Source organism: Zootoca vivipara, chromosome 14, assembly GCF_965207765.1.
Source record: "Zootoca vivipara chromosome 14, rZooViv2.hap1.1, whole genome shotgun sequence".
NCBI lineage: Eukaryota > Metazoa > Chordata > Lepidosauria > Squamata > Lacertidae > Zootoca > Zootoca vivipara.
The window spans coordinates 12,142,721-12,169,005 of record NC_142597.1 but is presented as its reverse complement, the minus strand read 5'-3'; the positions used below and the strand labels follow the sequence as shown (position 1 = coordinate 12,169,005).

General features: G+C 42.4%; 1 protein-coding gene across 6 annotated transcripts in view; it reads left to right on the top strand.

The window, feature by feature from the left end:
* Positions 1–26,285, top strand: part of PKNOX2 (PBX/knotted 1 homeobox 2) — a 411,946-nt gene that overhangs the window by 172,169 nt on the left and 213,492 nt on the right. For all 6 annotated transcript variants that reach the window (XM_088658020.1, XM_088658019.1, XM_088658018.1 and 3 more), the window contains one exon: positions 7,635–7,850. The gene's annotated coding sequence lies outside the window, so the exon portion shown is untranslated. The remainder of the gene's footprint in view (positions 1–7,634; positions 7,851–26,285) is intronic.

The following is a 26,285-nucleotide window of genomic DNA, read 5'->3' as shown; positions in this document are numbered from 1 at the left end:
AATCAGTGATCCAAAGCAATGAAGTTTTGGAAGGTGAAGTCTAGCATCTTGATTCAAACCTGTGCCCAGTTCTCAGGAACCGTCATACAAAACTTGAATAAAATCAGTGCGGTTTTGAAAAGATTCAGTTCACCATCTTTATTCAAAACGACACCCACATAGACAAACACCTACTCCTTGCTCTTGAAATCTGGTTGAAATATAATGAGAGGTGTTCAAATGCATGGCAAATAGACAAATAACTTCCCAAAATATATATATCGTAGATTCTGGATCCTATTTTTGAACCCATGAGTTTGGTGTCAATAGGTCATGAAGTGTTGCATGCAGCTGATTAAAAGTTTAACTCAGGCTTTTGGGAACTGACTACTTTTAACGAAAGGACTGGTTCCATGCTGTTTTTCTTGTAATTATTTGTATGGTTTTAATAGATTTGTGTGTATGTGTTTGGCTGTTCTTATTTCTATCTGTAAGCCACCTTGAGACTCCTGTCAGGGAAGAAGGCAGAGTATGAATAAATATATGTTGTTGGCATCCATCTGTCTGAGAGACAATGGAGTGTGCCTCCCGGGGTGAAGTCAAACCGCTAGAGAATCACAGCGCCTGCTGTGGCTGCAGAGACCAGCAACTTGTAACTGCTGCCTCCCGTGTTGCCATTTACTGAAGCAGAATTGTTATAACAGAGTCTTACTTAAAATAAATAAAATGCTGCCTATTTGTTTGAATTATATATATATATATATGTGTGTGTGTGTGTGTGTGTGAAAGGGAGAAATGTCCACAGAAACCTCAACTGTCAAAGCAGTTTATAAATTCAGCTACTCTCATAGGAGTGACATTGTAATATGTGTCGGATGCTAAGAAGAAGATATGTTGCCCTTATGTTACCGGGCCAAGTTTAAAGTTCTTGTATAAATTAATGAGACCTTTAACAACTTGGGTCCAGGATACCTTATGAACCAGTCCATTCCTTATATCCCTGCCCTATCACTGAGATCCTTAGGGTGATCTGTTAGTCATCTCCTATGACCCAGATCCACAGTTCGTATTCCCCAGACGTCGGTATTGTGGGTCCAGTTTTGTGAAACTTCCTCTTGCCAGAGGTCAGAGGGATGCCCTCTCTGTTGAACTTCAGTCACTTGGCGAAGACCTTTCTATTTCAGCAGGAATTGTAAATAAGCTTTCTGTTTTTCTGATTAATTTCAATTGATCATCATCCTTTGTGTGCTTTGTGTGATCTCTACATACACCATTAAGAAATGTTGGTTATTAAGCAGTGTATAAATAGTCTTGGTACTAAACGCATTATACAGCTCAAGACCAGGTTACATGAGAGACTGCTTATGTGCCCACTAGGTCACTATTGGGTCTGCAGGAGGACCTCTCCGGCAAGTTCCATAGTAACTCAGAGCAGGGCTTTCTTGGAATCATAGCTGGAAGGAGCCATGAGGGTCATGTAGTCCAACCCCCTGCAATGCAGGGATTTTTTTGCCCAAGGTGGGGGATCAAACACACAACCCTGGGATTAAGAATCTCATGCTCTACCAACTCAGTGCATCCCCTGTTCTCTGGAATACCATTCCTGCCACTATATGACTGGCGCCCGCAATCTGAACTTTCCGTAAGCTGGAAACTGGAACTTTCCATAAGCTGGAAACTGGAAACATTTCTGTTCCAAAAGGCTTTCCCAGCAGAGTGAAGGGATCTCTGCCAAGAGTGTGTATTTTGGTGGTGGTAAGGTGGGTGTGGGTGGGTGTTTAAACATGCCTGATTTTTTGTGTGTTCCTTTAACAGCTTTTAGCTGTTTTATTGCGCAGTTGAGATGCTTGTGTGGAAGGTGATTAATAAATGACTAGCAATTATAATAAATAAAAATAGCAGTCGCTTCCGTGGGGATGTCAGGGGCTCAAATGGGTTCACTGCAATTTCACAGTATGAATTTTGTAGAAGAACTGTGACGTGTCCACTAGCTATCATCTGCCACCTTTCCGTGAAAATGATATCCAAATTATGTTGATTACATGCAGCTAAAATATGCAAATAAGATGGATTTCCTGCAGCTCATGATGTAGCTCTCAGGATTTTAACAAATTCCTTACCCCTGCCTAGAAATAGCATATATGTGGAGAGAGGGAGAGAGAGAGAGAGAGAGAGAGAGAGAGAGAGAGAGAGAGAGAGAGAGAGAGAGAGAGATTTTGTGGGTGTGGGTGTGTGGTAGAAATGGGATTCAGGATGAGAGCTGCTTAATCTTTCTGATATTACCCTGATAAAAAAATGAAACAATTGCTGGCCAAGTTTGAAAGGGAAAGTCTCCCTAGGGAAAGCAATCGGAATTTATTTGCTAAACAAAGTCCAGTGGAGCAACATGCATTTGGTTCAGCAATCTCTCAAGGGTGAATATTTGGAAGGGGAGGAAAAATATAGGTCATATTTAGTCATGGTGATTATCTTCCACGAAAGGAAGAAGGGGCTGTTACACGGGGCTCCTGTTGTGATGCTGCGACAAAAATTGCCAATTGCAATCAGCCACCACGTAAAGAGGTTAATATCTAGGAGCAGGGAGAAAGTTGTGTGCAGCTAGACTATTGCCCCACTTTGCTGCGTAAGGAAGCTAAGAGTATTACTCCACCCCTACCCACTCCAAGTAAGTAGGTTATATGGCAGACTACTACCAAAAATGTCACTACATAAAAAAATGCCCCGTGTGTGATAGCTCTAACCACATACAGAGCACAGCGGTGGTTTTCTGTAGCATCTGAAAACAGAGTAAACACAATCTGCATGAAACTGCTGATTGGGCCCATCCAGAGCTTTGGAGTGTGTTGTCGTCAGTATGCTGATGCCACACAGCTCTGTTCTTCAAATGAAAAAGTAGATGTCCGGAACTGGTGGGTGTGCCTGGTCATAGGAATGGATTGGATGAGGGTCAATAGACAAGACAGATATGATGTTAGTAGATGATCCCCCAGCTGGTTGAGCAGGCCTCAGTCTGTTCTGGACATGATTGCTTTCCGCCAGCTTGGCAGGCGGCCTAGAGATAACCTGGCTTTGGTGATCGGTGCTGTGGTAACTTCTGGGTTAGATTACTGCAATGTGCTATACATGGGACTGCCTTTGAAGATAGTTTGAAGCCAGTGGCTCATCTAGTCCAGCATCCTGTTATCACTGTATTAAAAAGGCATGCAGGTGGCACTGTGGTCTAAAGTTCTTGAGCCTAGGGCTTGCCGATCAGAAGGTCGGAGGTTCGAATCCCCATCACGGGGTGAGCTCCCATTGCTCGGTCCCAGCTCCTGCCAACCTAGCAGTTCAAAAGCACGTCAAAGTGCAAGTAGATAAATAGGTAAGGTAAATGGCATTTCTTTGCACTCTGGTTTCCATCACGGTGTCCCATTGCGCCAGAAGCGGTTTAGTTATGCTGGTCACATGACCCGGAAAGTTGTCTGCAGACAAACGCTGGCTCCCTCGGCCTAAAAGCGAGATGAGCGCCACAACCCCAGAGTCACCTTTGACTGGACTTAGCCATCCAGGGGGTCCTTTACCTTTCCTCCTTTTTTTTTACCTATCACTTTGTTGTTTGGATGCTTAATTATTACTGTTTCTATTTTTTTTAAAAAAAATCCTTTAATTTGGTTATAAGTCACCTTTGTATAAGACAACTAAAACTGAATAAGTTATAATAGGAAACCAAATGTTGCTCCAGTGGAACCTCGGTTTACAACTACCTCTGTTTATGAACGCCGCGAACCCGGAAGTGTTTACATCCGGGTTCCATGGCGTCGGATGCACAGAACGCTTCTGCACAGTGCACGTGTGCGCAGAAGCGCTCTATCGGCGCTTCGCGCACGCGCAAAAGCGTACCTTCGGGGAGCGAATACCTCCGTTTACGAATGTTTCCGTGGAATGAATTGTGTTCGTAAACCGAGGTTTCACTGTATTAGGTAAGACAAGCTTCCCTCACTTCTTCTGATATTTTAGTGGCTGTGGCAATGGGGAAATACTTGTTTGACCCCTGTGATTAGAGGCAACTGTATACCTGAAGTTTGTCACAACATGCTAAGTTGTCCTGGTGGCCATATGTCCAGATAGCTTAAAAAAGCTCAAGAGCTTTTGGGGTGTCCTGGTTTTTATATTTTGAAAATATGGCAACCCTACTATGATGTGGCAATAGCAGCAGCAGCAGCAACAACAACAACAACAACACAGTAACTGAGTGCTACTTTTTAGTAAGCCAGGTTTTCCCCACTACTTCCCATTTCAGTGTGTATGTGGCAGTGGGGTGACCTCTGGGGTTTGAGATTACTTTATACATACAGAACTACCCAAACTCTAAAGAAATTTATTCACGTATGCGACTACAGCATACTTGCCCAATGTTACTTGCCCAAAAATGGAAAGAAGAAGTCCCAGCGAAAGAAGAATGGATACAAGAACTTATGGAATATGCAGAAATGGCAAAACTTACCAGAAGAATAAGAAATCAAGATAACAAACTTTTTATAGAAGAATGGAAATGGTTTAGTGAATATTCACAGATGACTTGTGAACAGATAAAAACATTGACAGGATTATTGTAATAACCTGCAGTTTCATAAGAGTGTATATTTAAAGAAGATGAATAAATGAGCAAATTAAGTTAATTAGGATATGCAGAAGATATTAAAAAAATAAATTTAAAGACCGCAGAAAGAGGGGGAACGAAGTCAAGTTTTGAAATGTCAAAATGATTGTAAAATCAGTGAATTGTATAAACCTGGAAAGTAAAAATACTTTAAAAGAGAAAGAGAGAGAGATTACTTTATGCATGCAGTTAGTCACAATATGCTATATCAGCCTGTCCGTCATGTGGTTAGCCTTGATCAGTTTGCAAACAGGGATATATATCTCTAGCCCTAGCTGCTGATCTAGGTGTTTTCCTTCAGCGGAAAGGTGGAGGCCATTTGAAAATACAACTGTTTAAAGCTGGATAGAAGTTTCCTCTGCGTGCAAGGGATTTCTTTTGCATGGGGGTGCTCAAAACGGTGTATCCCCACAAACACCCTTGCACTTTACGATGTTGCAGTCTGTTCTTCCACCTTTTTCTGCCGCACCTGTAGACCCAGCCTCCCTCCCTCCCCCCCTCTTTCTAGCGGAGATAAAACGGAGGTTAAGGTTAGTAGAAATAAGAGTTTATCTCAGTCGTGGCCTGCTTTTTCTGTTTGCTGCAAGACTGTTCTCATGCAGCTGCCATAGCACTGCAATTGCTTCCCAGTTGGTGGAGCCAGAGGAATCTGTAGGCAGAGAGGCAGAGCTTTGCAATACTAGACTAGGTGTCACTTCCAATGTGTTTGTTTCTAAGTCTGTTCCTGCGTTAATCTGCAGTTTTTCAAAATGAAGATCTCTGGATTTATATCGGTGCAAGCATTTTAAATGTATCTTATTCTAAAAATATGCATTTTTAAAATATGCATATCGGGATATCCTGTGCATTGCAAAATTCAGAGATGTGCAAATTCTGAAGGAGGCAATACATTCTGATCTGCACATTACTTTGGAAAGTGCAGGTCAGATCAGTTAACACCGGAATTCCCCAAATCCTTAGAATTTGCAAAATTCCCCCAAAACTCTCCACCGTCTACTGAAATATAATTCTGCATATTCAGTATTTTAAGGGTTCCTGTGCAGCAAGATCTCTAGGTAGGTGAGGGAAACCCTGGAAAATATTGATAATGAGAGCAGTACAAGGGTTTGGAATCTCAAGGCCATTCTGACTTGCTTTCCCTTTCAGTTTTTGAGCAAAAGAAAAGTGAGACCAGATCATTAAGCTTTGCCTGCTACCTAAGAAAATGTGGTTCTGAACACACACACACACACACACACACACACACACACACACACACACACGGGAAGAACCAGATTCCCAGAGTAGTGGAAAACTATATTGGATTGTGGTGGCCTTTGGCTGTGAGCAATAAAGTTTGCCTGGGTATGCCGGAAAACCCTGTGTATTTATACATTCTCTGATTTTGTCCCCAGAGATCTGCAGTAGTTGAACCAAAAGTTATCGCCTTACCTCAATAATTACAGCCTGAGTTTTTTATGAGCTGTCTTATGCAAGAGGTCAGTCTGAGTAATAATAATGGCCCCCTCTGTTAAACACACAGATCTCCCCACACACACCTGTAAAATGTGGAGGGAGATCAACATTTTCTGCACTGGGTCATTGCTTTTCCATCCAAAATGGCTCCGAAAACACAGAAGAGGGTATGGTTTGGCCTCATTGGCATGTTGTCAGCATTAAATGTGGCATCAAAAGCAGCAAAAAGTAAGTGTGTTTCCCCCCCCCCCCATGCCGGATTTTTTTTCCTCCTGACTGAATCGAACAATGCCGTTGCCATAGAAACAGCCTTTCTCAAAAAGGTCACTTGGAAGAAACTGTGTTTTAGGTGCAACTCAAGGAGATTATGGGGGATTAGCTAATTTATATATATATTTCTTTAAAGGAAATATTATGAGCGAATAATATCCAGCTGAACTGGAAGGCTCTCTCAGTAAATTAAAAACTCTGTGATAAAAGCTTTATTTCCCCTTTTCAAAATGGGAGCGGTATGCAGTCGGGTGATATCTGAAATAGAGATTGTGTGTGTGTGTGTGTGTGTGTGTGTGTGTGTGTGTGTGTGTTTAACTTAGTTTTAATTAAACCTCAGTCAGGGCTGAGAAATGTGGTGAGAGCAGATAATTGCCATATTCCCAATGCAGATTTTAAACTATGGCTTTGATATGCGTAACTCCTGACTTACTTGTACCCCTGCATTGCTTCCAAGGTGAACTGATGCTCTTCGACCTTTCAAGGAGAGTAGGCCAAGGGCACACCCACACCAAACATTTAAAGCACTCTTGTGCCACTTTATTACCCCTCACAGAATCCTGGGAACTGTAGTTTGCTATGGGGGATGAGTCGCCAGATCCCTGTTCCCCTTAGAGAGTTTCAATTCTCAGAGTTCCCTGGGAAGAGGGACAGTTAGTGAAGCAATTTTGGAAACTGTAGCTCTGTGGGAGCGAATAGGGGTGTGTGTGTCTCTAAACAACTCTCAGAAGCCTTCACAAACTGTTTTTTGTTGTCATCATTTATTAAATTTCTATAACAATCTTCATCCGAAGATCATAGGGCAGTTTACAATTAAAAAAACCCACAAAATGCATAACATAGTAACAAACAAAAACAACAGTTCCCCAATGAAATCCTGGGAGAAGTGGAATGGTTTTTTGCCTGGCGCCTAAAGATATTTAGGTGCTGGAGGAGACTTTTGAGAGGACTAGGACTCAGGTAAGCTGTGCATGGGCCTGCCAAGAGGGGCAGTTGGAGGGGGGCACTCATAGGCTCTGTGGGTCTGCAGTGAGATAGTACAACATCTCTATAAGAATCAGAAATACAGCCTTCAAATGGTCAAATTTACATTCACTAATCATTGCCATAGGAATATATTCGAACTATTTTTTCCTCCACTAGATTTCTCCTCCTCCTCTTCTTCTCCTCCTCCTCCTCCTCCTCCTCCTCTTCTTCTTCTTCTTCTTCTTCTTCTTCTTCTTCTTCTTCTTCTTCTTCTTCTTCTTCTTCTCCGTTGTAAACCTTTAATTGCTATCTTGATGTTTTTCAGATCAGTTTGCCCACTGATGAAGCTTGGCTTGAGTTCTAATCATTGTCAATCCAACTGTCCTCCGCCCGAACCAGCATTGTCAAACTTTTCAAACTTCATGGGGCTTCTCTCTACATTTTCATCACTGAACACGTTGAACAGCATCTGGACCACAACAGAGTGCTGAGGGACTGCACATGCTATCTCTTGCCAGCTGGATAAGAACCCATTAAAAAGGTATGGATTTTCAATTTCTAGGTATGGATTTTCAATTGATTCAAGAAAGCATCTAATAAGTTATTCTGTTCAGATGAACTTTCCCTAGCTTAGCATATCGAACTATATGAATAAATTATATTTACTGTATCAATTATACCACTCATTTCCCCAAAAGGAGTTGTGTTCATGAAAAACCTATGGTAGGTAGATACCCGCTAAATTTATGATTATTTTTCCTTATAATGTTAAAAGCAAGGATTCTGGCTGTCTGTGTCCCCTGACTGCTCTCTGATCTCAGCTGAACTCTCCATGAATCTCCTGGAAGTGGGGCCGCTGGAGACATGGAGAGCATGAGTGATGTGCAGAGCTCCCCTTCTCCTCCAAGCGTTTTCTGAATGCAAGTAGACATAAAGCTTGAATAGGGATTGCGTGAGGTGAGATGGCAATGAAGCAAGTCGTAAAAAGCGTGTGTGGCGAGGGGATGCTGATTGTGTTCAGTGTTGAGGAGGAATAGCAACCTTCTGTGGTTCAATTGATGAAGGATATGCTATGAGTACAATGAATGAATGAATGAATGAATGAATAGAATCATAGAATCATAGAGTTGGAAGAGACCACAAGGGCCATCCAGTCCAACCCCCTGCCAAGCAGGAAACACCATCAAAGCATTCTTGACATATGCCTGTCAAGCCTCTGCATGAATGAATGAATACCTGCTTGAAGAAGCGGTACCATCTGCTTAATATTGCTCTCCTTGAGGTAGGGTCTGGCTTAGGGAAAGGCGACCTAGGTGAGTTCCCCCTGAAAAAAACCTCTGCAAATAGCCATTAAAATAATAATAATAAAATTTAAACAGCTGCAAAAAGCCTGCTGGCATCTAAAGTTCTTCAAAAATACACTGGAAAGCCAAAAGCAAGGATGGCTGCTGTGTCTCTGCTAAAAGATTGGAACATGCAACACTCAAAGCCTGGCTTCTAGCTGTGGCCAGTCAGGCCTCTGTACCACGAGAGGCAACAGGGCTTCTCCAGATGATTTCAGCAATTAAGCTGGGATATAATGGCTCAGGTGGTCCTTCAGGTATCATGGACCCAACACAGGTTCACATTGTTGAGCTCCTTGACACCACCCTGACTTTCCCCCACCCCACAATGCTTTTGTCTGAGCAAAACTCCCTTCTGCTTTCTGGTTAGGCTGTGACTTGTAAATATCTTGACTTTTTGTGCTACTTTAAATACTGTCTTGAGATTTTTTTTGTTAATGTGCCGAGGAGTTAAATGTAATAGTACCATCATTAACCAATTTTATTGAACTAATAACTCAGAAAGACCCTGCTCTTACCGTTTGTAGCTGGGCTAACAACTTAGCCATTTTTAGCACCCCAGTTAAGAATGCTCCTAATTAAGAACCAGGAGATATACATAAAGAGACTGATGTGAAGTCCTCTTTCAATTTTTCAAACTGTGAGAATACCTCTTTGAATTTTATGGTGTTACAATCTCTGCTTGAACAATCTGCAGACAGAATGTAGAATTATGTGCTGAATTGTGTGTGCGCGTGTGTTTAATTACTGTTAGACAGGACAGACAGGAGCCTTTTAAAAATGCAAAAATTAAAACATGCTATAAATACAGGGATAGTATAGTAAAACATCACCATACATCTTGGTAGCTTAAGAAAGCATTCATTTTATTGTAGAGTTATAAAGAATTGATTGTTTTATTGCACTATGTTATTCCTATGTCTGTTGCTCCTAATTGTCATGGTGGGGCACCTTGAACACCTTATGGTGGAGGGGAAGAATACGGGTGCTTATTTAATAAGTAAATAAGGGACGCAGATGGTGCTGTGGGTTAAACCACAGAGCCTAGGGTTTGCTGATCAGAAGGTCGGCAGTTCGAATCCCCATGACGGAGTGAGCTCCTGTTGCTCGGTCCCAGCTCCTGCCAACCTACCGGTAGCAGTTCAAAAGCACGCAGTGCAAGTCAATAAATAGGCACCGCTCCGGCGGGAAGGTAAACAGAGTTTCCATGTGCTGCTCTGGTTCGCCAGATGCAGCTTACTCATGACCCGGAAGCTGTACGCCAGCTCCCTCAGCCAGTAAAGCGAGATGAGCGCCGCAACCCCAGAGTCGTTCTTGACTGGACCTAACAGTCAGGGGTCCCTTTACCCTTTACCTTAACATGCATTCAGCTTCTTCCAGAAAATAATTCTTACACCTGAACTAGCAGAAGCCAAAGCTAGCAGGGGAATATTATTATTATTATTATTATTATTACTACTACTACTACTACTACTACTACAATACTACTACTATTTTAAAAAATCACTGCCACTCCAGTTTCCAGTAGAAGAGTTGATGTGAAAGAATTCCTATTATTATTATTTATTGAATTTACATACCGCCCTATACCCGGAGGTCTCAGGGTGGTTCACAGAACTGTGTACTGTATTTCTATTCTTGCTCCCATGAGCTGGAGAAATGGTGCTGTGAGATACTTTCTCATATGGAAACATATTTTGTTACAAGCTACATAAAGAATCCAGGCTCTCTTTGGATCAAGGGCAAATGGATCTTGTGAAAAACAGGCAGGTAAAACAGTTTAGATGCCTCATCTAATCCAGCCTATTGACCCTAAGGCAGCTTCCATTGTTAGTCAACCTGCATTGACATCCACCACCTGTGACATTGTGGGCAGAACATATGGGACCAAAGATATTTGCCACATACTGAGCTAAGCAGAGAACAGACATTCCACAAGGGTCTGAAAGCCTACAACTGTGATGGCGCAGGACTAGGCGATCTGGTCTCAGCTTGCTGGGGAACTCATAGATGACTGACTCAGCCTATGTCAGAGCAGCACGCATATTGGGGAAAAATACTGATGCAATGGCTTCAGATGGTCATGTGACCCTGTACTAATAGGTTTGGTTTTATGGACTTGGACTGATAGAAGGCCATCAATCAGTTAAAGATGGTTGAACTGATTAAATGTCTAGCATTTAACCAATCTGTCAGTTTGGATAAATGTACAGAGGAATTACCAAGAGGTGCCCCCTTTACTGATCTTAGCACCTGGATGGTTTGTAGGGAAGGATACATTTCAGATACATTTTTTCCACCTTCCCACATCAGTTTGCAATTATGATTATTATGATTTTTTTTAAAGTCATTGTGAAAATTCAGCAACATTTTAGTGGGAATTTTGCCTAACACACCCTCTTTTTTGCAAAGCAATTCCGTTTTATATAATACATTTTTGGCTGGAGAACTGCATTGCAAGATGATGAGGATGGCTGTGTTAAAGTCCGCCTATTGTTTCAGAAAGTGTGAATTGGGTTAGGTTTGCCTGTAACTGTGAACTGAATCGAATTTCTCCCCATCCGTATTCAGAACACCATAGGAAACCTACCAAGGAATGTGGTGAACAGGGATGAATGAGTCACTCTGTTTCCAGTCTGTGTCACCTTTACATGTGTTCTCTTAGAAGTTCATTCCATCCCATTTCCTCATCAATCTCCAATTTAAAAAGCAACGAAAAAAATGTGCATGTCTTTAAATATGCATTGTAAACATATTTTCTCCAAAAATGCACTTTTCTAGATGTATTTTCTCCCAAAATTTGTATTTTGTAAATGCATTTCGAAATGCTTCTTGAGTTGATAAGTTCTATATAATGTTCAGAGAAATGTGAAATCCCTGGAAGGTATGGATCAGCTCTGATTGTGTTCTGATTTGCTATGCTAGAACTCCTAAAGCGCTGCTGCTGGTGGATCCACAATCTGGGTGCATGATGGAAGAATCCGAGGCTTTCCTACCCACTTGCTGATTTGCTTGCTGTATTTTTAAAAAATCTGCCCTGAAGATTTGTTGACCATTTCTTCCTAATTCTCGCACACCCAAATTGAAGTGGGGTGTCTCTAAATTGAAAGAAGAAGCTGGAACCAAAAATAGCTGTCGATTGAGAGAGAACTCTTGCTTGCCTGGTATTCTGCCTGTTTACATTATTTTGGCTCTTAAAACCACTTTAGCGATGGGCCGGGCTGTGTTTCCATCTTGTAATCTCTGCTGTCAAGTAAACAGGACATGGAGGAAAGCTTCTTGTTAATGAAGAAGTAGGAAAAAAAACCAAAACTTTTAGAGTGTGCATGTCGTTCGAGCCTTTAACCCCACGTTGGCCATTCGAATTGCATTTGACTGACACAACTATGATGTTCTTGCAGGAGGGGGCAGGGGGTATGAAGTGATAACACACGGGCTGCTACTTCAGAAAATCCAGTTGCAAAGAAGTTCCTGTTTGTGCTTGAATTGGTTTCAGAGCTCATTTTGGGAATGTTATTTACCTGAAAGATCAGGAATGCAGCTTTGCCTCAGAGGAGGAGAGGAGCTCTTAAACTGTGTGGAGTTAAAGAAGTTTTCCTCTCCTCATCTCTGTTCCCATCCGCTTCAGGGGCAGAGTGGTGACAGGTTGAAAAATGGACCGTTGCATAGCTGAGATAGCTATCCGGGGCCAGAGACTTCCCATTTGCTCTGTCCTGCTACAGAAGATGAAGTGGAGGGCAGCGGTTATAGGTTGTGTACTGTGCAAACCAATGGAGAATTTCTTTTTTGTCTTGGCAACTTTTGGTATTCCTCAAGTCTTGGGTTGTGGGCCAGTTCACACAATGCACAGGCGCCCGTGTGTATTTGCGCGGAGGCAGAGCCATAGTTAGGTGATCTTGCGCCCCTGGCAGAACCGTCCAGATTGTGCCCCCTAGCCATGGATAAAATTAGCTCTTCTTTCTGCCTCCACCACCACCCCATCCACCCATTCAATTCACCTTCGCCTGCGCCCCTGGCAGTGGAGAACCTTATTGTGTGAACCCACCTCACCGCCCCCTAGCAGTGGAGAACCTTATTGTGTGAACCAAGACCCCCATAGGAAACAGCTGCTACTTCACAGCAGTTGCTCCCATGACTGCCTGTAGTTGAAAACACAGCTGGGATTGTGGAAGCAGGAAGTTCTCCCTCTCTCTGGCAAGAACTTGGTTCACAAACTCTATTTCTCCCTGCAAGCGTGTCCCCCAGAACAGTCTGCATCCAAGTCTTTTAATCCAAGTCATCGAGAGAAACAGCAGTCACTTCTTGTCTCCTGAACAAAAAGATGTTTTTATTTTATTTTTGTGAAGAGTGCTATTCTCAAATGCATTGGGCATAGCCAGTAGACAATTGCGAGTGCTTTTATAAATAATACCATTTCCCCAGTACTTTGTGAGTTTGATGTTTTGGCCGGGGTGAGGGTGGGAAGTGATACTGTCCCCCTCTTTTGGGGTTAATTGGCAGTCTCTCTCTCTCTCTCTCTCTCTCTCTCTCTCTCCCCTCATGTTTAGCTACAAAAGTAACTTTGATAATAATAAATAAATAAAGTAACTTTAACCCCGAAAGCTGACATTTAATCAGAACATTTAACATACTTGGAACAAATAGTTGTTGATGATGCAGGGAAAATCAGGGAGAGAGAGAAAATGCTTATCATTTCCAGTGACAACAGGAGACCTCATACAAAAAACACTTGAGCTAGCAGGAGTTCCATTTCGTGGAAAGCAAAGAGAGGGAGGGGGATATCTTGCAAGTTCAGAAAATAACTCGTCAAAATAAAACAGGAAAAGAGGCAGCAAACAGAAAAGAGAGAATCAAGAAGAATGAAACAGGGTTGTCACCAGACTAAAGAAACCTTAGGGTCAAACTGTACATTGCACTTAATCCATGTGGCTACATGTCTTGCTTTTCCTTAGATTAATAGCAACTGTAGCAAGGGGGGGGATTTTTATCAAGATCACAACATGTAGGGAGGGGAAGTCGATCCTTCCCTATCGTAGCCACAACCTCCCTTCCCCACATTGCTCCTGTAGCTTTGCAAAAAGGAGGAGAAGAAGAAAATCCCATTTGTGCAAAGTTCTTGTTGGCATCACTGCACACAATATACAAAGCATTGCAAGTTAACTTAGTTGACTGGTGGTTTCATACCCTCCAACTCCCGGTAAGAAAAATACGGGATCAGCAGCGGCGCGGCACCCAAAGTCGCTTCTACGCATGTCCAGACATGCGTAGAAGCGACGTCCGGTGCCAGTCTGCCCGATTTCCAGTGCCTGGACATGGGCAGAGCGGCACCCGAAATCGGTTCTGCGCATGTCCAGACGGAGCCTCCCTGGCAGGTAGGAAATCCAGGGGATTTATGGGATTTTTCTCTATTCAGGATAACAGCGGGAAACGGGTTTAAATACGGGGGTTTCCCGCGAAAAATGGGAGACTTGGCAGCTATGGGTGGTTTAAGTTTTAGTGGATCAGTAAATCAAATGATTCAATTTGCATCAATGAGATTATGTATAAAATAGAAGGTCTGAAGCTGAAGGCGTATTTCCCTTCTGGGGCATATGTGGGGTGTAGCAAGCATATTATGAGAAGAGGCATTCCAAACACACATGCTCCAAACCCAGTTTCTCAAACAGGAAAGACTGTATTCTAAGAAGGAGTTGGGTATCTTCTGCTGGAGGAGAGATCATTAAGAGGCAATATAACAGCCCTCTTCAGATATTTGGAGGGCATAGCTAGCGCAGCAAATTTGCTTTCTGTTGCTCCAGAGCACAGAGCCCAAGCCAATAGGTTAGATTATGAGACAGGAGACTTTGGTGAAACATCTCATTGGCTTCCCATTTACTACTGAGCCAGGTTCAAGACTCTTGTGTTAATTTACAAAGTCCTGAACAGCTTTGGTCCAGGGTACAATAGAGATGGCGTGAACCCTTACACCCCTTTCTTGACCACATCAAAAAGTGTTGTTGGTTGTCACCCAGGTTGGCAAAACTCATACACTGGCAATTAAGACCCTTCTGTGACTGATAGATTGATAGCATTTATACCCTCCCCTCCAGTTTCTCCAAGGAGCTCACCCAGTGAGCTTCATAACTGACTGGGGATTTGATCCCTGTTCTCCCAGGCCCTAGTCTGACGCTCTAACCACTATAGTACACTGTTAGCTGATCTCTGATTTTTATTTTTATTTTTTATACTGTGGTACCTTGGCTCCCGAACGCCTTGGGAGTCGAACATTCTGGCTCCCGAACGATCAAAAACTGCAAGTTGGTGTTCCGGTTTTTTAACATTCTTTTGGAAGCCGAACGTCCAATGGGTCACCTGTGGCTTCTGATCCACTGCAGGAGCTTCCTGCAGCCAATCAGAAGTCGCGCTTTGGTTTCTGAACATTTCGGAAGTCAAACGGACTTCCGGAACGGATTCCTTTCGACTTCTGAGGTATGTCTGTATTATTGTTGTGAACTGTTCCGAATTTTTTATATGAACAGTGGTATATCAATATCTTTATTAATAAATAAATTCGCCCCAAAAGCTGCTTGGGTGGAGAGGGTTAATTACAATTGTTTGTTACACACCTTGCTTTGTCCTTTCTTTTTTGCATGGATTTCTTTCTTCTCTCCGTCTCCCTCGCTTTTGTTTTTTGTGGTTTTTTTAGATCCTCTGAACTTGGAAATATTCCTTTTCTCCCCCGCTTCCTCCCCCCTTCTTCATTTTGCCTGAACGTACGTCTTTGTCGCTTTGCGATTCAGGGTATTAACATGAGAGTGATGGCATTAATATTGATGTGGACCTCCCTTAGTAGAAGCTTCATTTCTGAGAGTGCCAGCAGCATATAAATAGTATTACTGGGTAATTAGCGAGCATCAAGCTGTGCTCTGATTTATCAGGATTTTATGTTTCACTTTTCTTGCCTCATCTAGCTTGTATTGGGTTTCCATTTCCAGATTGTGCCTAGAGAAACAGAATTGAAATTGAAGAGAACAATTCAGGAGCAATGCCATGTTCTTGCTTGGCTCCTGTTTTCACCCCAATAGACCAGCTCTCATCAACCCTCAACAGCATGGCCAATGGCCAGGGATGATGGGAGTTGTAGTTGTAGCAGCAGCTGGATGGCCACAGGTTAGCCATCTCTGTTGTAGAACAGAGATTATGCTTGTATACAGAATGCAGCTGCTAGAACGCCAGCTGGGACTGGGTGTTACGAAATCATAGAATCATAAGAGTTGGAAGGGTCCCCCAAGGATCATCTAGTCCAACCCCATGCAATGCAGGAATATGCAGCTGTCCCTTAGGGGGATTGAACCTGTAACCTTGGCATTACCAGCACCACACTCTGAGCTACCCAGAAACACATTTAACTCTGCTGCAAGAGATGCACTGACTTCCAGTCCATTTCTGAGTAAGGATGGCAGAGAATTTCGATTCAGCTTGCATTTAAAGGCAGAGCTACTTAATTTGCACTTTCCAAAACAATGCACAATTTGAAACACATCCATTCATGGAAATTCACTCTTCTATGAATTTTGCGATGAAGTTTTCCACCCGAATTTTGTGTACAAATATATATACCAGAGTAAAGTGTGCATAGAAATGCATATGCTATTTATTTGTTTTTCTTTCATGAAATTTATACACCGCTTAATTGTAAAAAAAAAAACACACTCATAAACGGAATTTTACAAAAAGCATAATGTTAGTAAATGTAACTTGCAAAAATCCATTATATTTGCAGAAAGTACATTGGAAAAATGTTTGTATTTGGAAAACATTCATAACTTGACACCTTCATTCTCTTAATTTTGGTGCTAAGCAAAGGCCTTTAATTTCCACCATGCCTTTTATAACTTTTCAAAATTTTACTGTTCTGCTGTTTTCAGGTGCTTTTTCAATTAAATTGGTTGGATTCCTCTCTCCCCTGCTGTAAAATGCCCTGGAATCTTTGAAGGGTGGTATATACATCTGTTATATACAATATTATTAGAAAGGGAAACTTCTGGATCTATCCATCTATTTAAATATTTATCAACTGCACTTTGATATAAAACATCACAAGGCAGTATACAACCTAAAAAGCACAGTAAAAATAATTTTGAAATGTCAAACTGGTTGGCAAAGCATCTTAGGTTTGAAAGGCCTGTCTGGAAAATACAATTTTTAGAAGATGTTTGAAAAAGAGCAAAGGTGACACCTGCTAATTTTAGATCCAAGACCTAAAACCACAGGGATTTAATATGGAAGACAAAACTCTTAAAAAATAATAATAATTCTAGCCTCTGATTTTTAAGAAAATAGCTCTCTTTTTGCACATGCCATGTTCCTTAGAATCTTTCCATCCTGGGTGCTCATAAAACTAGAGGGGGTTTCACACATGTTGAACGAACCGGGGGGGGGAGTTCTGGGGGCCATGCAGTCACCCACCCCTGTCATCTGGGCCGTTGCCATAACCACACTCCCTTGACATTTGCACACCCTTTGGATATTGAAAGCCATTCTACTTCTATATGTTATGTCAAAAGTTCGTTTCTGCACTGCCTTTTAGCCAAAAAGGCCCCCAAGGCACCTCACAAGGAGTAATACAAAGGATAATCCAAGCAAAATAAATTTTAAAAAATAGAGTGTACAAAAATCTAAAACAAAATCTAAAATGTATTTTTTTAAAAAAAAATAGTGTAGAAAAATTTAAAACAAAATCTAAAATGCATTCACGTTCCTGCCAGAAGGAAGTACAGTGGTGCCTCGCAAGACAAAATTAAATCGTGACGTGAGTCGCTTCGTCTAGCGATAATTTCGTCTAGCGAAGTGTGGGTTGCCGCGGCAATTTGTTGTTTTTTTTTAAAGAAAAACTTTGTATTGCGAAGCGCAGCCATTGAAAACTTTGTCTTGCGAGTCACCAAAAACATTGCAAGACACTTTCGCCTAGCGAGTTTTTCGTTGCGTGGGGCATTCGTCTTGCGAGGTACCATTGTACTCAGCAAGATACCAGAGATTGGAGGAGCAGTTCCTCCTTATAAGAATCTCAGGCAGGGGTGATGAGGTGGAGGCGGGCAGCAGAAAGTAGCCTCTCGATGGACCCAGCACAATTTCTCCCTGTAGCAACCTGCAGTATGTGGGCAGAGCTCCTACACAAGAGGAAGCACCTTACTAGAGGAAAGGAGCCATCCTTGTACGGAGAAGCCATACCGTTATGTCTGTGCAGACGTCAGGGAAACATAGAAGCAGCAGTGGGTGGCACTAAGCAGCATCGCTCCATAACCCCTGTAAATATTTCAGTGTGTAGAGCAGGCATCCCCAAATTTCAGCCCTCCAGATGTTTTGGACTACAATCCCCAACATCCCTGACCACTGGTCCTGTTAGCTAGGGATCATGGGAGTTGTAGGCTAAAACATCTGGAGAGCCACAGTTTGGGGATGCCTGGTCTAGAGGGACTTAGTTGAACCCACCACTGTCGTTGTGTCCCATGGCTTTCATTCGAAACCCCAGCTGTTTTAGATAAGAGAGCAGAAGTTGAAATGTTTTAACTAATCAAATCCATATAATTTTTTAATAGAACAATGAGAGTCATGAATTTAGATGTCAGAGTGCTGTGTTGTTGTTGTGATGCTGTAAATTATGATGTTGTTGCATGCCACCCTAATTTCCCAAGCAGTGCGAGATTCCAGGGGTTGATTACCCAGGGTTCGTGTTTCCTTTTGGAATGAGACACAGCAGAGACTGTGGTGTCTTTATGAAATATGGTTTATTTACACACATATATACTACCTGGACAGGGACACGGGTGGCGCTGTGGTCTAAACCACTGAGCCTAGGGCTTGCCGATCAGAAGGTCGGCAGTTCAAATCCCCGCGACGGGGTGAGCTCCCGTTGTTTGGTCCCAGCTCCTGCCCACCTAACAGTTCGAAAGTGCAAGTAGATAAATAGGTACCACTCCGGCGGGAAGGTAAACGGCATTTCCGTGCACTGCTCTGGTTCACCAGAAGCGGCTTAGTCTTGCTGGCCACATGACCCGGAAGCTGTCTGCGAACAAACGCCTGCTCCCTCGGCTAGTAAAGCGAGATGAGCGCCACAACCCCAGAGTCATCCATGACTGAACCTAATGGTCAGGAGTACCTTTACCTTTGTACTACCTGAGCCTATGATGGAGGAGTTCACGGCATCAACATCCCAAAAGGGTCTTGTTCCTCTTGTAGCTACAGCCTTGGATTCAAACAGACATCAAACATTGCTCTGACCTTCTCTCCGACTTGCTCTGCTCTCAACTATGTCTTTGTCTGTCTAACTACCACGAGTAAGCCGTTTGCCGTCTCACACGGGGCACCTTTCTTTTGTTCCTTTTAATGGCCCATCACCCAGGTGATCACCTCATCAGATTTATATTTTAACACTTGCTGGATCCAGGGGCTAGAAGTGTCTTGGCATACAGCCTACATCTCCTCCCAAAGCTCACAACACAACACAACACAACAAAGTGCAACATTTTAACATTATTCATTTTAAGTTGCATTTTATGTGATGCATTTTATGATTGATATTGCAAACCATGCTGTGGTCTGTTGGACAGAATATGAGGTTGTGTTTATATGTGTGTATGTACCAGTGCTGGATTTACGTATAAGCTAAATAAGTTATAGCTTAGGGCCCCACTCTCTTCCCCCCCCCCCCCGAAAATTCAAAGGGGAAAAAACTGGATGTACATTTCCAAAATATAAGATAATGAAATAAAATAAAACATACAGCAACAGTGTTTTGTGTTGTGTAGGCTCCTATGATGTAAGTAATGGGCCCCGCCTGCTAGGCTGCTCCTTAAAATATCACTGCTTTGCTCATTTCTAGATATAGGGTGCCTACATCAGGCATCCCCAAACTTTGGCCCTCCAGATGTTTTGGACTACAATTCCCATCTTCCCCAACCACTGGTCCTGTTAGCTAGGGATCATGGGAGTTGTAGGCCAAAACATCTGGAGGGCCGCAGTTTGGGGATGCCTGGCCTACATTCTGCATGGACTGGTTATTTAGTTATGTGCAAATGGCTTTAGATACCTATTAGGTCCATAAATTACCATATAGCATATATTCAACACAAATAACAGCGACAATTTGTTGTTGGCAAAGGACAGCTGGACATATAAAAGGCCCCATTACCTTCAGTAGCTTAGGGCCTCATTAAACCTTAAATCCAGCCCTGGTATGTACACACACATAGAGAGAACTTCTAGTGATCGTTGCACCTAATCTGAATGCTTTAGTCATTCTTACTGCTGCCCTTAAACAGACTTCCCTCCATTGCTAATTTCAAAGACGCATCACATTGAACATCGCAAGGTATAGGATTTCATGTAGCACTAAACATACCTATCCAAATGTTTCCAACCACTTGTTTTTGTCCTATTAATATTCCTTGGTGCAAATGCATCCCTTCACTAACAAAGCCCAGGGTGGAGCATAAGGCTCCCCCTAGAGCTGCTGCCAAGCTTCCAAACAGTTCAGACTTCCCAGTCGCTTACTAACTTGAGCTGAAACCAAAGATGTACAGATCAGATAACACCAGCCTGAGATTTGGTCTAATCCTGCAGGGCTCTTAAAATTTTTGCTTCACCGAGTATTATTTTGCTCCCTTAGCTCCTGTGCCTAGGCAATCACAAGTTTTCATTTGAGGCTGTTTACACATGGCATGCAGCACAAACAGATTGTGCTGCTTCCAGTGCGTTTCAAAGAAGGAGAGAGTTTGATATATGGAGGGCTGTCGGAAGTGTGAGTCCAGCTCCTGACCTGTACCCACAACTCACAGATTATGTATGGTCAGCTCTGCCTCTTTCTCAGTGAGACATATTGAGGTTTTATCCAGGTGCTCCATTGGTATTCCATGAAATTGTATTAGTGCTTTTCTAACAGTGGCCAACCAGATGCCCATGGGAAACCTGCAAGCAGGACCTGAGCACAAAGGCACTATCCCCTCCTATGGTTTCTAGGACCTGGTATTCAGAAGCATTACAGCCTCTGACCATGACATAGCTGCCAAGTCTCCCGTATTCCCTGGGAAACCCCCGTTTTTCCAGCTGTTCCCAGCCGAAAAAACATTTTGTTTTTTGTTTTTCCCCGGTTTATTCTGGTGCGGCGGCCATTTTGGAACTGGGCGGAGCATGCTCAGAAGCGACTTTCGATGCTGCTCTGCCCAGTTCCAAAATGGCTGCAGCGCGACTTCTGGTGCAGCGGCCATTTTGGAACTGGGCAGAGCAGCATCAAAAGTCACTTCTGAGCATGCTCCGCCCAGTTCCAAAATGGCTGGCGGCAGCGCTACTTCCGGTCTGCTACTTCCGGTCCAATCCCTTATTTTTCAGGCAGGAACTTGGCAGATATGGACCATGAAGGTAGAGCCTAGCCCTCATAGCTGGTGGCCATTGATAACCTTATTCTCCACGAATTCATCTACTCTTTAAAACCTTCTCTATTGGCAGCCATCACTGCCTCCTTTGGGAGTGAGTTTAACTATGCGCTGTAGGAAGAAGCACTTCTTTTGTCTGTACTGTCGAGTCTCAGCTTACACAGGGGTTATGTTCTGGGGATAGTGCATAAAGCCAAAATCCCCATATAGTCAAAACATACTTTCTCAAGGCCACTGCACACTCTCCTTGCACCTCCAAATACTCTTCCCAGGTGAGTGCAATGGGGGTGGGGGTGGGATTGCCAACTAACCCCCCCACCAGTGACTGACCCCTTTTCATTTTAACCTTTTTTCAGCCAAGTGCGTAAAGCTGAATTCACTAAAGTTAAATGCACTTAAGCAGCAAGTCAACTGTACTGAATTTTCAAACATTCAGCTTCACTGGTTATCCACAAATTCTAGTGCTGTTTCTTACTTAAAATTTATGACAAAGCAAAATACAAACACATACTCTCTGAATACACATGAGGAAAATACAGTGGTACCTCTACTTACGAATTTAATGTGTTCCGAACGCACATTCGTAAGTTGAAAAAAATTGTAACTAGAATCCCATAGGAATGCATTGGGAGAAAAAAACTTGTAAGTCGAAGCAACCCTATCTAAAAATTCGTAAGTAGAAAAAAAATCCTATCTAAACCGCATCCAAGATGGCGGACGGAGCTCTAGTCGTAAGTAGAAACATTCGTAAGTAGAGTTATTCGTAAGTAGAGGTACCACTGTATTAGATCAGAACGAACAATAGCCAAAGTCAAATTAAGTATACAATGGTACCTTGGGTTGCTGACCAGATCCGTTCCGGGGTGCTGTTCACACCCCGAAAAGTCCACAACCTGAGCGGCGCTTTTGCACATGCATGAAGCGCGCAGAATGTTTCTGCGCATGCGTATGCGACGAAACCCAGAAGTAAACACTTCCGGGTCTGCTGCGTTCGTAACCTGGAAAAATGCAACCCACAGCAGACGCAACATGTTGTATAATTATATAAAAATGCACAGACATTACTAATTTCACCGAATAATTTTGTGTTTGGAAGGTATAAGAAACCAGAGAGGTTGATTATTCATACGCAACATAAAATTCCACCACTCTACTAAATAGTTCTCCTTGCCCTCTTTAAGATGCACAAATAGTAAGTTCCTCAGAAGTTGCTATAAATAAAGCTTGTTTATGCCAGTTATCTAATATAATTGATGAAACAGTTTTTCATCCCTGTGAAATAACTAGGCGTGCTACTACCATCAAATAAATAATTATGGGTCTGCAAACAGTACCAGCATTTTCTCCTATCAAATACAGATAATAAACATAACCTAGGATCCAGTGCCACTCTGTCTTCTGCGAAGACATTAATCTCTATGACCACTTGTTCCCAAAAGGCTTTTACTGTTGGACAGGTCCATCAGAAGGGCCAGTAAGTGGCTTTTCCAAGTGGCATTTTTCACCAGCACAAAGCATTGGCGTGTGTTGGTGGCAAAGTTCATCAGCTATTGTAGAAGATGCAGGTTGATGCACCCAGGGCTAGTTTGGTAGCAATGCTTGGGATGTGAGTTCAATGGCCTTTGGTTAGTATAGTTTTCTCTGTTTGCCCTTTCTCCATAGTCACTTAATGCAATCAAATGCAAAACGATTTTCCTTTCAAATAAAAGGAGGAAAAAGGCGAAATGGAGGTGATGGTTCTTTAATACAAGCTCCTCTATTTCTCATAATTTTGCAGTGGTAGCAGATTCATATTTAAATGCCATGTGAATAATTTAGAAATATTTTACATCTTTTATACATCTGGAATTCAATGTAAAACAGCTCTCGTGTAAAAGGAGCCAGTAAAATCAGGAATGAAAGCATCTGAAATGCTGAAATTGGACAGGATTTTATAGACCAAATTTTGAAATGGGAGGTAAGGCAAAGGGGTACAAAACTACAAATGAACTATTTATTGTGAAGGCATGGGGGAGAACCGGAAATTAGAGTTGGAGTGCATCTCAGAGAAATCACACAGCGGGCTATAGCCAACACTAGTTTTGCTCTGAGAGTAGACTTACAAAAAATATATAGGCATGGCTAACTTAGGTCCATTAATTCCAATGGTTGTGCTCTGAGTAGAAGTTAGTTGGATGAACCACAGACACAGCTGGTGATGTGATAACTCACCATCCCTGGGGCCATATCTTCTAGCACCTATCATGTCAACTTTTCTACACTATCACAACCAGTTGGTTGATGCTGTCCTGGAAAACTTTGCGCGTCAGGTACCATATGATAAATGTAGCAGGGCTAAGTCACAGCACAGAGGCCGTTCCCTTTGGGTCTCCATATTATGTTTTTGACATGTGCTCTGGCTGTTAGACAATAGGCTTAATCTTGGTAGGCAAAAACCTTTTAAAGTTTAGACCTTGCTAATATAAATATTTTAACACATCATTAATCGCCAAGTGTGGGACTTTTATAGGCCAGACGTCTTGTAAAGTACAAGAGGAGTTCCTAAAGTACACAGATTGCTGCTTTTTGTTCTACATGCCAGCAGAGGTTGGCTTATTACATCGAAAACTTCACTAAGCAAGTGACACAACACATGCAGTCTAAAAGGAGGGATTTGCAAATCTGTCGATTCTGATTTCGTCCAAGTTCTGATTTTTTCCAATCTTAAGTTCAGTTCACTACATTTTCACATCAGTTTGCTTTTTTTAAAGTATTTACGAAAATTCTTCCAATATTTTAGTGTGAATTTTTGCCGATGCACACATTTCTGCATGTTATTTTTGACTAATATGCCGTTTGTACACACACTCCAACCTAGTATTTTTGTAGGTGGCTGGAGAACTGCTATGCAAAATTCGGAGAACTGTAAGTTTCAAAGGATGGGTGGATTTCTGTTTATTTATTGAACAGAAATGTAGTTTTAATTCATCACATTTTGTCAGCTGTGTATGTATTGCTTTCATAGGATGCGTTTAGCGCGGCCGGCCTGTGTTCATGTTCTTCATTGGATGCAGTTCAGCTAACCTAAATGCATCATGTTCATTCACCATACCGGATCAACTGACTGCTTGCAATGGTTTCGTTGGGAGGAGTTCACCTTGGGAGGAAAGCTATGCTTGCTTTAGAAGTAGTTTGTGGCTGGGTGGAGCAGAGGCTGTATCCTAGTTTCACAGCACATGGGTCACTGTTGCTTACCCAGAGGGGGGAGGCGACAGGGAGGTCTGTGGAAAAGCACCAGAAACTTCATGCCTCCATCTCTATCACTGAATGAAAAGCTACAGGTGGAACTCGGAAAATTAGAATATCGTTGAAAAGTGCATTGATTTCACTAAGGCAACTTATTATTTTTTTCTTTTCCTTTTAATTTTGACAAATGCTTTCTTTTGGAAATTCCACAGGACTCAAATAAATAGTGACAATAATACAAAAAATAAACATCGCTATGACATTTCATTAATTACATTCCATTTATAATTGACCCGCCTAACGACAAATAATTACAATTACAACAAATAAAGGCTTGACATATCTTGCTTTGCATATCATGCATCTATCTCATAGAATGGTTCACCTTTTAAGTTGCATTACTGAAATAAACACACTTTTCGACAATATTCTAATTTTCCAAGTTTCACCTGTAATTGCAAGCTCTTTGGGGCACAGAGTTGTCTTGTACTCTATAAGGCACAATATAGTGGCACCTCTGGTTATGAACTTAATTCGTTCCGGAGGTCCGTTCTTAACCTGAAACCGTTCCTAACCTGAGGTACCACTTTAGCTAATGGGGCCTCCTGCTGCCGCGCAATTTCTGTTCTCATTCTGGGTCAAAGTTCTTAACCCAAGGTATTACTTCCAGGTTAGCGGAGTCTGTAACCCAAAGTGTTTGTAAGCCGAGGTACCACTGTACATTGTTGGCACTATAGAATCAATAGTAGAGTGGTAACTCGGATTACAAACACCTCGGGTTACAAACACTTCGGGTTACAGACTCCGCTAACCCGGAAGTAGTACCTTAGGTTAAGAACTTTACCTCAGGATGAGAACAGAAATCGCGGGAGGCCCCATTAGCAGGTTTTGGGTTAAAAACGGACCTCTGGAACAAATTAAGTTCGTAACCAGAGGTACCACTGTAACTAAACCTTTGCTATCACTTTCAGTCTTCCATTATGCTTCATCACCTCACCTGCTGAGTAGGCTGCTAGCATTTCCATTGAATTTAAGAGCAGCATGCGTCCCTTATGTTCATGGCTCAACCAGCTCCCACCAAAGGCTGCTAGGCTACGGTTGAATCATGTCAGGTCCTTTTCAGTGGTGATTTCCTATTTGTGGAAAACCCTCCATGGTGAGGTGTGCCCGTCTCTGTTGTTACTGATGTTTTTTAAAGGGAGAATTTGAAAACATTCCTGTTTACTCAGGCGTTTGATGGTTGAACGACACTATTCCTGTCAACCCTGAGACCACGGGATGAGATAATATTTTCAACTGCTTTTAGGATGCTTTGACTGTTTTCAGAATGCTTGTTTCGTTGCTGCTGTGTTTGCCAGGATGGGCTTCGTCAAGAGGAATGGTGGGATATACATTGAATTGTTGCTGTTGTTGGGCCTTAGAACGGCCCTGTGAGGTAGATTAGGCTGAGACATGGAGATAACCAAAGCCACCTCAAAAACTGCAGGGACGATCCCTCTACCCAGTACACCAAGCCAGTTCCCCCAGCACGGCCTCTGGTTGAGTTACAAACACTTTGAGACAGAAAGTTTGCTATGCCCTCACCCCCTTACCAGAGATCAACATGTCAGATGCAAAATTGGCGGGGGTGGGGGTGGCCTGACATTTCCTTGCATTCTTTGAGTGGTATGTTTCCTAAGAATGAACAAAGTAGGGATCGATCTCTGGCTCTTTTCAAACAGAACAATTGTTCAGTGTTCTTGCTCATCTAAAATAAGTTGTCTTCTGCCAGATTGAGTGAGCGAGCAAATAAGTACATTGGTTGAAAGACTGAGCGTGTGAGAAGAAACTGAAAACGAATGCACTACATTCAAGAATTTCATTACAAGAAACAAGAAGGGTGCAAGTGTTGCTTTAATTAAATCTGAAGTTAAATCAAATTGAATGGTTGTGACTCTGTACTGTACCTTTTCCCCCCCTCTCTCTCTCTTTCAACGATGGTACCATACGGCCTGATTC